The sequence below is a fragment of the Triturus cristatus genome, chromosome 6 (assembly GCF_964204655.1).
Source record: "Triturus cristatus chromosome 6, aTriCri1.1, whole genome shotgun sequence".
Taxonomy (NCBI): domain Eukaryota; kingdom Metazoa; phylum Chordata; class Amphibia; order Caudata; family Salamandridae; genus Triturus; species Triturus cristatus.
Window position 1 is genome coordinate 438034715 of NC_140589.1, and position 13642 is coordinate 438048356.

The 13642-nt window shown below is 46.9% G+C and overlaps 1 protein-coding gene across 6 annotated transcripts in view; it reads left to right on the plus strand.

Moving 5' to 3' along the window:
* Positions 1 to 13642, plus strand: part of MLIP (muscular LMNA interacting protein) — a 1822558-nt gene that overhangs the window by 1760343 nt on the left and 48573 nt on the right. The window lies entirely within an intron of this gene.

Consider the following 13642-nt stretch of genomic DNA (forward strand, 5'->3'; position numbering starts at 1 on the left):
GCAATTAAGTTCTCAATACATACAAACATGTACTTGCAATAGCTCCCTTAATGGGCTATCCACTTTCCCCCTTAGAGTTTTGTGTCGCTCATGACATGTTTTGACTGCACATTGGGCATGTGTTTGGATTGTGCATAATAATTCACATATATGGGTGGCGAGTTCCTAATCACTCAGTGCCTTTTTTGCAGGTTGATTATATATTAGAACTCTAGTCTCTTTAACAGATGAACTTGATTTCCACCTCGTTCCCTAATGGGTACCTGATCTAGGCAGAAATAGCAAATGTGATTACTTTCCCCATTGTGATGGGTATCATAATGTCTAGCTACTGGAATTGGGCAGCGTCAGGCGCAGGGTCAAGCAGACCCCCAAAGAACTGTACCTTGGCAATGATGAAAGCAAAGGCGGTGCACGGGGCCGGGGAGTTGATGCTTCGTTGGTTCCGGGTGTCTTCGGTTCCTTATACCCCCAGGGGAGGTGAAGCCATGGTTCCTTACTGAGATGTAGGGGAGGAGAGACGTTGCTTCTTTATTGTGTCTGGGACGAGACATCATGGCGGCGGCGAGGCGGCAATTCCTTATGATGGTGCGGTGTCGATGGATTCAGGAGTCACCTGCATTGATGAAGCACTGGCGTTGGTGAAGTCAGGGCTGCGGTGCGAGTCGGTACGGTGTGTCGTGGACATCACGAGCGGTATCCCTGGTTTCGGTGCAGGCAGCTGCCTCGGTGACGGCTTCGGAGTCGATGCGGCACAGCGTCAGCAGGCATCGGGCCAACGGTGCAAGTCAAGCTGTGCGTTGTGCTCTTCACGAGCAGTGCCCGCAGCTTCGGTGCAGGTTATGGCATTGCTTGCTGGCGTCGGTATTGCAATTTCCTTCTGTGGCAGCTGAAACAGCAGTTCCAGATGCTGAAAGACAGAATAAATGAAGTTGTTGTGTCCCTGAGACTTCAGAACAGGAGGCAAGCTCTATTTCAAGCCCATGAGGATCGTCCTCAAACAGGGGACACAGCAAACAGCAAAGTCCTTCGCCTTTCCTTGGCAGCAAGTAGCCAATGCAGGCCAACCCCAGACAGCAAAACAGCACAGAGGCAGTATTCCTCCTCAGCTTCTCAGGCTCTTCTCCTTGGCAAAGGTTCCTCTTTATTCCCAGAAGTTCTGGAGTCTGGGCCCCAATATTTATACTACAAAATCCTTTGTTCTCTGGTGGCAGAGACGCCCTGTGCTCAGTCAAAACCTGTTCTGTCCTCTCTGGCGTAGCTTCTTGGCAGGAGGTGGAGACAGCATTGTGGAAGGCTGACCAGGCCCATTCAGGTGAAAGGATATCCTCTACCCCTACTCTGAATGTATTCCACCTCTATTCAGCGCAGCCCTGACTCATCAGATTCTCTGGAGCCAATGCAGTTCCCGAGCCCCTCACACTCCAAACTCAGACAGTCAATCTACATCCCAGCAGAGGCACACTGGATGGCTAGGCAAGAAAATACCTACTTTCCACAAGTGGTATTTTGAAACACAGAATGTAAAAATCACCCTCACTAAAAGATACATTTGAACATTCTGAGTTCAGGCATACTAAACTTTAATTTCCTACCTTGTTCCAAGGGGTAGTAAGGGGTATAAGATTTTATAAGCAAACTACCCATTCAATATTATAGGAACAGGGAGCCTTGCAATAGTGAAAAACGAAATTGGCAGTGTTTCACTGTCAGGACATGCCAAACACACCAGGGCATTTCCTACATTTCACATACATTGCACCCTGCCCACAGGGGTACCGAGGGCCTACCTTAGGGGTGACTAACATGTAAGAAAAGGAAAGGTTAGGGCCTGGCATGTGGGTGCACTTGGCAAGTCTACATTGCAGTACTAGACTGCCCACAGATACTTCAGTGGCAGATCTGACTCACATTTACAGGCTGCTTATGTGGGTGGCACAACTAGTGCTGCAGGCCCACTGGCATCATTTGATTAACAGGCATTAGGTACACATAGTGCACTGTACTATGGACTGACTAGTAAATCAAATATGCCAATCATCGAAACACCAATCCATAACAATAATTTAGAAAGGGAGCACTTGCACTTTGGCACTGAACAGTAGTGGCAAAGTGCCCAAATCATCTAGACCAGCAAAACAGAGTCCAACAAACACCAACAACACAGGAGGTCAAGGCACAAAATTCAGGGGAAACCCATGCCAATGATGCCTAGTTTAACAGTTTGCAAAATCTTTTTTACACATACCCAATGCTAAATCCTTTTTGGAATTTACAAACCAATGCTAATTAGTGTTAGCATTGACTTTTAGGAAGAAGTAACGCAGGTCAGTGCTTCACGCTGGTTTGCATTACTCTGCGTCAAGAGGTATCCTATAGGTGGTATTTGGGCATTCCCATGCAACTACACATGGTTTTTTATTCGATACCCAAGAATGTTATCTGCAAAGTCCCTCAAGGTTTTTCACTAAATGACACCCCTCACAGACATCATCAGAGACAACAAAATCTTTTTTTTTAAATCTTTTTATTGAAAAGCTCAATAGACAGTATAATCACATTTGCCAGTGCATGCACATTGGGTGTCCTTTTACATTGGTTATAAGAATAAATGACAAGGTGAGGCAGAAATCATAATACAAACAAGGAGGAGTCCACGTACAACAAGCAGCAATATTTAGTTGACCGAGGCTTCTCCAGCTTCTTTAGGACCCTCCAATGTCCCCCTATATGCCCGCAATGGCACCCAAACCTTCTCTCATTTTTTTATGCATCCTCTACTTTTCGTGCCTGAAGGAGGGAGTGTCACCCCCCACCCCCTAGCAATATTGCATTTTGCGACCCACGCTGCCAAGGTGAGCCAGATTGTGGTGTGTTTGGGCCACACTGTCTCACCCTTGATGATAAGTAGGAGCCATTTTGCGTCTAGTGGCACGTCTGTACCCACCACTCTGACCATAGTTGCCGTGAACCTGCGCCAAAACTGCGCGATTTATGACATTGCCATATAATGTGAAGAAAAGTGCCGTGACTCTGGCAGCCTCGGAGGCACTGCGCTGATGGAGCCTTACCAATCTTATGCAGGAGTGTCGAAGGGTAGTAAGAGCGATGCAAAATCCGGAGCTGGATCAATCTGAAGCGCACTCGTATTGTTACCTCCCTCTGGCCCTGGAGTGCCTCTTGCCACTCCTCATCCTCTATGCTGCTGAGGTCATCCATCCAGGCGGCTCTTAAGGCTGTCAGCTGTTCTGGAAAATTATTCATCAATTTCCAATATACTGTTGAGGTTGCTTTGTCAGGGATAGGGTCTATTAATAATCTATCCTCTAGAGGAGAGTAGTCAGACAGAAAGGTGTCGCCCTTCAATTGAGTCAGCAGTGTGTGTCTAAGTCTCAAATAATTGAACCTCTGAGCCTCAGCCAGCTCAAATTCCCGCTGTAGGTCTTCAAACAAAAGTAGGGCTCCCTCCCTCCATTCATCCCCAAGCCTATCTATTCCGATTGTTTTCCATCCTGCAAACCCTTGGCGCGAGGCCACTTCTGTCAACTCTGCCCTAGCCCACAGCGGCATTCTGTTAGTCAGATTTATTGTGCCACCCCAGGGCCTAATTTGCCTACCTCCAGCATGTCACTACAACCGCCGTATGTGGGGGCCAGCTAGGAACATTCTTCAGCGAATACAGCAGTGACTCACAATTCCCCGCAGGCATAGGGTCTCAGTCTACTCTGTATGCTGGCTCATCTCTATCTGAGTATACCCAATCGTTCACAACTAGGAATTGCGATGCCCAGTAGTAAAGTTGTATATCTGGTACCGCGAGACCTCCATCATACACCCCTCTCTGCAACTTGTGTAGTGCTATCCTAGGCGTAACTGCCTGCCACAGCAATTCGGGAGTAGCTTGGGCGATCTTTTTAAAAACCGTTGGCGGGACATGATAGGGTTATTTTGTAAGATATACAACAAACGTGGCAGGGCCATCATCTTGAAGAGGGCTGCTCTGCCTGTTAGAGATACCAGTAGTGTTCGCCAATATAGTACATCCCTATGGAGTCTTTCCAACTGGGGGTTAAGATTCTTCTCCAGAAACAGCTGCTGATTCCGCACCACCTGAATCCCCAAATATTTAAAACCCCCTTTTTAACCACCGGCGCTGTGCACCGCACCGGTAATCTCGGGGGGGGGGGGGGGGCCTGCCAGCGGAAACACCACTGATTTTTCCCAGTTCATAGTATATCCCGAGTAGCTCCCAAACACGTCAAAGAGATGAAGCACCCTGGCAATGGAGTAATAGGGCCTCGCAAGATACAACAAAATATCATCAGCATGTAACGATATATGATCTTCCCAGCCTCCTGGTGCCTCAATACCCCATATCATAGGGTCGCTCCTGATCCAGTGAGCCAAGGGCTCCAATGCCACTGCAAATAGTAAGAGAGATGGAGGGCACCCCTGACTCGTACCTCTCTGCAAGTTATATTGTCATGACAAAACACCATTGGCTCGCACTTGGGCCATAGGGTCTTGATAGAGGAGTCTTGCCTACTTGCAAAAATTAGGGCACGGTGAACAGATATGGCCATTTAATGCTGTCTAAAGCCATGGATGTGTCTAGGCAATCAGCACAGTTTGCGGGCCATCTGGATCCCGCATTGTGTGCAGCACTCCAGATAGCCTGCGCAGGTTAGGTTGGGTGCTTCTATGGGGCATGAATCCTGATTGATCTTTGTGAACCAATCCTGTGATGATAGGTATTAGTCTATTGGTTAGGGTCTTGTCCAGAACCTTAACCTCAACATTAAGAAAGGAAATCAGCCTATATGAACTACAGCGATCCGGGGGCCTGCTGGGCTTGTGTATTAGTACAATAGTGGCCACTCGCTGATCAACTGGCAGGTGCTCCTCTTCCTGCGCCTCCAGTAACATATTGCGCAATGGTGCCACTATTTTGGAGGCCGAGCCCTTGAATAACTCGATGGGAAGTCCATTGGGGCCAACTACCTTTCCCACCTTTAAGGAACCCAGTGCCATCGACAATTCGTCTTCCTTAATCTCGGCCTATAAAGCCACCCTGTCATCTCCCTAGACCACCGGCAAAGCAGTCCCTTTCAGATCTCTTGCTAACTGTCGAATAGACCCCTTCATAGTATGAAGCAAACACCTCCGCAAGTTCTGTACTGTCTGTGCGGCCAATACCTTTTCCATTTTGGATGGATGCCACCCCTGACCTTTCTCTATCGCGTTTCTCGAGCTATGCAAGCAACCTGGAAGCCTTATCGCCGACGTCATAGAGATGGTGTTGCACTGCCATTGCTTGCGCCCGTGCTGCCCCTTCAGCTTCTGCTCTCAGTTCGTATTGGTACATAGCTAACGCATGACGTGAGTCTGTGTCTCCCCTTTCTGTTGCTCTCTGTTCTGCCGACTCACTTCTTGTTCTAGGAATGTTTTGTGTCATGCTTCTTTTTTCTTTTGGCCCCCTATAAGTGCCTGTGCTTGACCCCTAATCACTGTTTATATGCCTCCCATAGCGTACGGTGTGAATCCGCCGTGCCACCATTCTCCTGGAAATACCAGTCCGTACCCTCCCACAGCTTATTCCTCAGCTCATGGTCTCTCAATCTCCACGGATCTATCTTCAGGAACGCCCCCTTATTTGCGTGTGGCCCCTGAATCATTACACTTACTGGGGAGGGATCTGAAATGCCCTGAGCTATGTGTTGAGATGCCGAGAATTGTCCTATCCTGTCGTCCTGTGTGATTAAACAATCGAGTATAGAGAACGAGCCGTGACTCGCTGAGTGGTATGTGTACTGTTGAGGGTGCTGCGCCTGCCATATATCCACTAACCCCAAAGCAGAAAGGATTCCGAGGAGTAACCTCTCCCCCCAGGTTAAAAACTACATTGGCATCGCCCCTAGCTAGGAGCGCGCCCGTCAGGAGTCCTGGAAGGATTTTACTGATCGTTGGGAATACAGTCTTCTGCAGTTGCGGGGGAGCATAGAATGAGCAGAAGTTAATACTCCCACCTCTCTGCCACAGCCACACAGCAATCAGCGTCATCAGTACAGACTCTCTCCACTATTAATGGGCAGGCAGCCCGCATCAGGATCCCCACTCCCCTGGCATCAGTTGTGTACCCTGAGTGTGCCACCAGCTTATACCCAAAGCGATCCAGCACCTTATATTTGTTCCCTGTAATGTGTGTCTCCTGTATCATTACAACATCTGGGGCGTGCCTTTTAATATGTTGTAGGACCAGAGTGCGCTTGATTTTATTCCCCAGACCATTTACATACCAGGTCCAGGCCTTAAGCAGCGCAGGGCTCTCCCTTACTTTAGCCATGGTGACATAGGTGTAGTATGCATCTCACCCCCCCCACCCCATCCCTCCCCTCCGTGCATGCACGTTGCTTATCGTTTGGTCTTGAGCTAAAAACATCAAAGCACACAAAAAAACAAGTAAAACAATTTCCCAACCCCCCCTGCGACCCTGCTCGGTGAGTAAAGAACCTCCCACCTCCCCAACATGCAGAGGAGTGCCTGTCGCCCAAACTGTACAATGGTAATTAGTACTAGTACTGTGGGTTACGTGCCAGCCACATGATACCTCATATCACACTTGGATGAACCATGCCCCAGTTCTCATTGAGGGTGCGCCTTAGCACCTATGTCTCTAGTCCAATGTCTGTTGGCTGATTCAGCAACATTGTCTCGGTCGCTGCTCTCCTGCGCCCCAAGTCCATGACAAGCTTGGTGGAGCTCCCACCCCATCACTTACAAACACGCTCTTTAAATGAAGGACCCAGTACCCCAGAGGTAGTCACTTATCTGATCACTGCCGCTGAGTCGGGTTGTCAGATGCCTGGTCCTCGCCTCTCTGCTCACCAACCCGCTCCTAGGGGGTGTGTTGTTGGGCCCTGCCCCCCTTTTGCCCAACCATTCTCCAGCCCTCCAGCCAGTTGCTCGCCTCTTCTGGCGCATTGAAGAAAAAGATCTTGTCCTCTGCAAATATTTTTAACTTGGCTGGAACTAGCATGATGTATTTAATGTTGTGATCCCTTTGGGCCCGTTTCACCACATCGAAAGTTCGCCGTTGTTGCTGTACCTGGAGCGTGAAGTCCGGAAAGAAGCGGATCGTGATATTTTCATTCTGTAGGTCTCTGTGCTGGCGTGCCATTTGTAGAATTACGTCCCTTTCTCTGTAGTTGAGTAGGCACACTATTATCGTATGGGGGGAACTCCCTGTCTGGGCCTCAGTCCCAGGGCCCGGTGGAATCTCTCAACAGAGAAAAATTTGGAGAGGCGGTACGGCTTTAGTTTATTAAAGATCAGTTGCTCCAAAAAGAGATCCACTGATGGCCCTTCCATGCCTTCCGGCACCCTGACTACGTGGATGTTGTTGAGCCGGGCTCTACCCTCCTGGTCGTCCAGCCAGGTCAGGATGTCCATCTGGTTCTTAGTCAACTTCAGGACTTGCTCCTCCAGGCGTTTAGTCTTTGATTGTAGTCCATCGATGTTTGATTCCACCGACGTCATCTTGTTTGCCATCTTACGAAAATCTACTCTGAGCAGGTTGACCTCTTCAGTGACCGAGTCTAGCTTCGGCTCTATGGTTCCTCGAAGCTCCGTTATCGCACAAAGAATATCTTTCAATGAGGGATCTTGTGCTGGGTCCTGCCTTTCGTGCCCTGGAGCTTCACCAGTAGCGCTCTCCTCACGGCCCATAGCGACTGTGTATTTATCAATGTGATTCAACTGGCTTGAGTCTGTTCCTTTAGTACGCCCCATCCAGCAGCTCCCCTGTGGTGTCCCTACCTGGAGACACTTACTGCCGCCGTGAGTCACTGACGATTTCGCTTTAGCGTAATCCGGTTGTCACTTGCTTCACTGTCTTTCCTGCCAGCTGCATGCTTCGCTATGGCACTCCTCAAGGAGCCTGGAGGCAACTCTCCCTGTGTTGGGGCTACTTAAGTCTGCCCAATTTTGACTTCCCCATAGGTGGGCCTGATCTCGCACCTCCGAGGTCTTCCCTCTGCTCCAAACAGGTGCTGACCATTCCATGTGTAGTGGTGATGTTGCTAGCCCTCTATCTGCTGTGCTCTCAGGCTTCCCTGTGCAAAAAGAACAATTGATGGACAGAATGCAGAACAATGTCATACATTCACTTTAGTACAGAGACCTGGGTCTAAATCTATCACGGGGCACCACCCCGGATCCACATTCACCGCCCAGCCCACGCACTATCTGTGCCTTTCTCCTTCTCTGAAGGGCTAGCAGGCTGCCTGACACACCACTGGGGCCCAACGTATACGCCCCCCTTGACCACAGCAACCCACTATCAGGTGGGTCCCTCGCTGATTCAAGCTCCTGTACTCCCTGGGCTACAGGTGCCCTCTCACCTCTCACAGCTCCAGGCCCCCAGGGCGGGCCCAATCACTCTCTACATGCGCTTCTCAGCTGCATTTGCACTCATGGTCGTTATTATTGTCTTAAGCTGGTGGGAGGCAGAGGGAGAGACACAATAGGAGGTGGGTGCCCCCAACTCCTGGATCGCGGCAGGCTCCGCTATTTGTACAGCACTTTGAACATCACCGGTCCTCCAGTGGGGCCCCGGCGAGCCCACCAGGTTCACCTCACCCAAGGCTTGGTGTTGCGATGTCGCTTTTCTGCCTGCACTTTGCTATGTCGTTGCTGGCAGGGGAGCACCCAAGCTTCGCCTCACACGTGGTGCAGTCCACCGCCGCCAACCTTCGTAGGCCGGATTCACCAACCTCAGCTGTGACGGCTCTTCAGTGTTTAGGCTCGATGGGGTGGTGCCATTTTCCCTGCACCAGCTCCCGCAGCCATCTCTCAGTTCTTTGATCTGCCGGCTGCGCAACCGCTGAAACCTCGCACAAGAGGTCACCGCGAGCTCCTGTTCTTATTCCCTCAGTCAAGGGTGCACCGGACCTCGGATTATGTCAGATTTAAGGGGCAAATGCTGCGTGGCTAGCGCAGCTCTCCTAACTTGCGGCCATCTTAGCCGGCTGTTGGCCACGCCCCCATAGACAACAAAATCAACATATTATCCTACACCAATGACACACTGCTCATCCTCTTCCTTACTGACTGAACCAGCATCAACAATGTAAATTTCACCAACTGGATGAGAAACGTCACTGCTTTAAGGAAAAACACCTGCCTCCAGCTCAACACAGACACAACAGAAGTCCTAATCTTCAGCAATAGTCACTCACCTTTGGATGCCACTCGGTGTTCCTCTGAACATGGCCCACCACCCACCCCTGCGGACCAGGCCAAGAACCTCTGGATCATCCTGGACTTCAACTACTCCATGAGCAGACGGATCAACACTGTCTCCTCATCATGCTTCCAGATTCTGCGAATGCTATGCAAGATATTCAAGTGGATTCTACTGTACACCAGATTAACAATCTTCACAGGCTCCCAACCCACCAGACATCTTTGTTCTGTGTCTTGGGTAAGCCTACTCCTTCCTCACATCAAGAAGACCAGAAGCAGAGGATGCTGCTTCTCATACCTTGCAGCCAAGACCTCGAACGACCTCCCGAAACACGCTGAGCCTCCCCTTCCCTCATTAACTTCATTCAGAAATGACCGCAAGACCCAGCTCTTCCAGATGAAGCAGACATTATCTCGTCCTCCTAGATACCCTCACAGGTGATTAGCCATCCACTATAAATTCACAGAACAACATACTTACGATAGTAGATAAGGATTTAACGCCAAAAAATAACACCGCTGGAAAGCAGCCTTAAAATGATTTCTTTTGTGACTTTGCTATATTTACAATTTGTCCAGGAAAAAGTATTTTGTACTGGAAGGATTACCTTCCAGTACAAATCCTCATCCAGACTCACACAGACATCTTTTTGCTATGGTGCAATGTTGTGTGCTTGGTGCATGGCTGCATGATTGTAAGCTGGCTCAAGAGAGAGGGCAGGAGAGTCTGTTATCACTGTAGATATGGCACTATCCTGCTCTCTCCCAGGCACGCAATGCAGCACACCAACTTTGGGTGATGCGCTGCATTGTCTGAGAGGTAAGTAAATCTAGTCCATGGTATTTGATCCTTTCAGGAAATGGTAGCAGCCAAAAGTGAGGCATTTTGCATGCATAGCGGATTGCTTAGCTTTTGCCCTTCCTATCGGTGTGCAGCTTGAGCTGTGTACATGTATTACCTGGATGGCACTTTTACACACTCCTCATTTACTGCCTCTTCACCCCAGAAGACGTTCTACATATGAGACACAACTCAAGCATGACACCATAACCTTTCTAGTCTCCACTGAAAACACGATCAGTATGAAGTTCACAGGAGTCCCTTAAAGCACTTTGTTTGGTTTTAGGGTCTACTCTTGGATATCACCAGAGTCTATTGTGAAAGACAGAGGCTGAAGATCACCCACCAGAAAGAAAACAAACAAAGTTGCCACATTAGTCAACAAGAAGGAAGAATGACCAGACACTTCGGCAGCTTAAACAACATAGCAGAGCACCAGGTAACACTGGGATCCTCGTGCACTCGCACACATACACCCGGTCCGCCTATAGTGCCTAACTTTAACAAACAGACAAATGGCACACGTTATAAGTTAATTTTGACAACCACATGATCATAAAAAGATAGGTTTGATGGCTGACACGAGACATAAGATTGTTGGCTGCTTCAGGGCATTAGCCTCAGATAATTGATGCAGAGAATTAACATTGTATGGCAGACCTGATATTACCTTTTTAGAAGACACTAAAGGCATTTAAAACATAGCTTACTGCGCTTGCAATTGGTCAAACACGTTTTACAGTTCACTTTTATCTGCTGTCTTAGAGAGCCGATCATTCCCAAGTAAAAATGGTCATTAACAGTCTTTGATAGTCAGCTACGTCCATTCGACCCTTGAGATCGGGCATATGACAATTTCAATACATCTGTTCCACGGGTGGGAAACTAGCAGTGCGTTTGTATCGGCATACATTCATCGCACGAACAGTTTTTACTGCAGTCAATCGATACCTCCTGGCAGTCAATCATTTCTGGTCCACTCACTTCGGAGTTAAGTGTGATTGGTATTCAATTTTACGATAGTCATTGTTACCACATAACTGTAATTAAATTGCATTTTGCCCTGTAAAGCGGAATATCGGGGTATTGCGTTTGGTAGCTTTGTTTATCTACTGAAAAAAACACGGATCCATTAATTAATTTTCCATTGATAGCATCATATTCATTCCTAACTCTCCCGAGAGCATCAATAAAAGATATAAAATGGTTCTTGGATTAACACATGATTCTGTGGTTGAACTTCTTTTAAGACTCCAAATTGCAATTAACGTTTATTTTCAGTCTAGTGGGAATTACTATGATAAGGATGCTTTATTTCAATTTCAATTTCAGGGAATGGATATCGGTGTAATTAGACACTTCAATGAGCTTCTGAATGTCCCATTATTTAGCCATGAGTCTGCATTTTAAATATGTAATCTGGTTATAATGTTCTTACACATTATGTGTTCTGGATACCGCTTCCTTTTATGAGATTGCTCTGAAATGCAACCAGGGCAAACCACTTTTTTCAAATTCCAATAATAAACGGAAGGTTTCCTGCTCAGCTGCAGTTTCATATTCTGAAAAGTTGCAGATAAAACTCGGCTATCTAGTAGAAACAGAAGGTCTCTGTGGGGAGTATGTTTAATCTCTCTTTAACTGTCAGGAGCACGATCCAGCTGAATTACAGATGTGATTATTAAAATCCCCTAAAGCCAAATACGGCAGGAACATTGTTTTCAGTTCACAAGTCACAGTGGTTGCGCACAACAAGTAATAGAGTAGGGTGCAGGCAAACTAAAGGCACCTAAAGGCACGGCTGGATTCTGTGTGTCCACATTTAACCTCATTTGCTAACAAAATGGCCTTATTCATGGCTGCAGCCAGGAAATGCATTCTTATTTCAATGTGTAAAACAGTGACTTTTAATAAGCAATGTAATGCGAGAGCGAGGGCTTTAATTGGTAGTTTTTGTAGCAGGGGTTGGGAGATCCTGGAGTGAATTTAAGGGTGCTACTCCACCACCTTGTCAATAAATATCTGGGAGTTCCTACGTTGATAAAGTTTGTAATGTAAAACACAGCATAGAAAATAGTAGGGTATTTCACATTATAAAAGGCCTTCATAAGGCCTTCAGAGGGCCCATAAACAATCTGGCATGTTTACATTTAGCCAACAGCCTAAAAATCTAGGTGAAAATTCGGGCCAAGTTTAGGAATTACCAGTGTTCTCAGGCTTGGAATTACTAATTAGCCTGGTAATTCCTTATTTTAGTCAACCTTCAGAGAGCAACTTCTTATCAGCTGAACGTTCTCACCGCTTGAGTTACTGGTACCCATCGTATCAGTAACTTTACGGATTGGGATGTATTAGGTTATTTCCCGAGCCACTCATAATGTAAAATGTTTTGTTACTGGCTATGAGAATTCTGGTTTGGGTGGTCAGAGGGCTGACTTCGATGCAATTGAATCAATAGGGCTGTAAGAAATTGGATTATTGGTTGAGTGGGAGTAGAACCTACCTAAAAAAATAATCCAAACCTTGTCAGGGTGAACCAAAATGTCACTAAATGCACCTGTGCTTAACCCTCTGGAAGCGTGGCACAAAAGCAGTCAGGCTTAACTTAGAGGTTATGTGTAAAATATGTATGCAGGACACAACCAGGAAAAAAGTGAAAACACAACACAAGACACATTTCAAACCAATTTAGAAAAATAAAGACATAATTTACCTTAAATATATATCATGGAGGAACCAAAAGGCACAGGTCCTCTCAGCCTCTAACTAAATTATAGCAATTTAAGCAGGGCCCCATGTGTTTGCAACGTGTTACCTATGTGGAGATAAACATACAGCAGTCTTTACTGCTTGATTGTGCACCTTTCACACGCACCATTCTCAGAGCCCCTTACCCGAGCTGTACACAGAGGCTGACCTTATTTTAAAAGGTGAGCATTGCAGGTCACAGCTCAAATCCATTTTACAGATAACATTACACTGAGTAAGACTCCATTAAAGGGTTCCCGAGAAAAAGCAGAGGCAAAAAAACAGAGGTACAAAAGTCAGAAAGCTGTGGGTTTTTACAGTATAAAAGCAACACTGTTACATCTCCACTACTGAGGTGCAAGGATACTTGAAGGAACAGGGTGCTGCCTTGGTTTTTCGGATTAGGCACCCACCTTTATTCTGTCGGTTTCAGACATGATAGAGAGAAGGTAATTTTGGTACCACATAGAATTTGGATTAAAATACATTGAAACAAATGAATATTTTTGATGACCTCAGCAAAGACTGTGGCTATATAAATCACTATAGTCATTTCTAGGCTCTATAGGTGACCACAACCACGTTTAGCGAAACTACACATGTAGAAACTATGCAATACTTACATTTAGAATTTATTAATTTAAAAAGTTGATTCCCTGCTGATATTCACTGGAAAACTTGGAGATTAAACTGATTTTGCTCATGAATTCATCACTAAAATAACACTTTACCCTCATTTCTTAAAAGCTGAAATGAAGTTAAAGTGACTGTAAAGACACAAATGGTTTCCGTATACATAGCAAAAAAAGC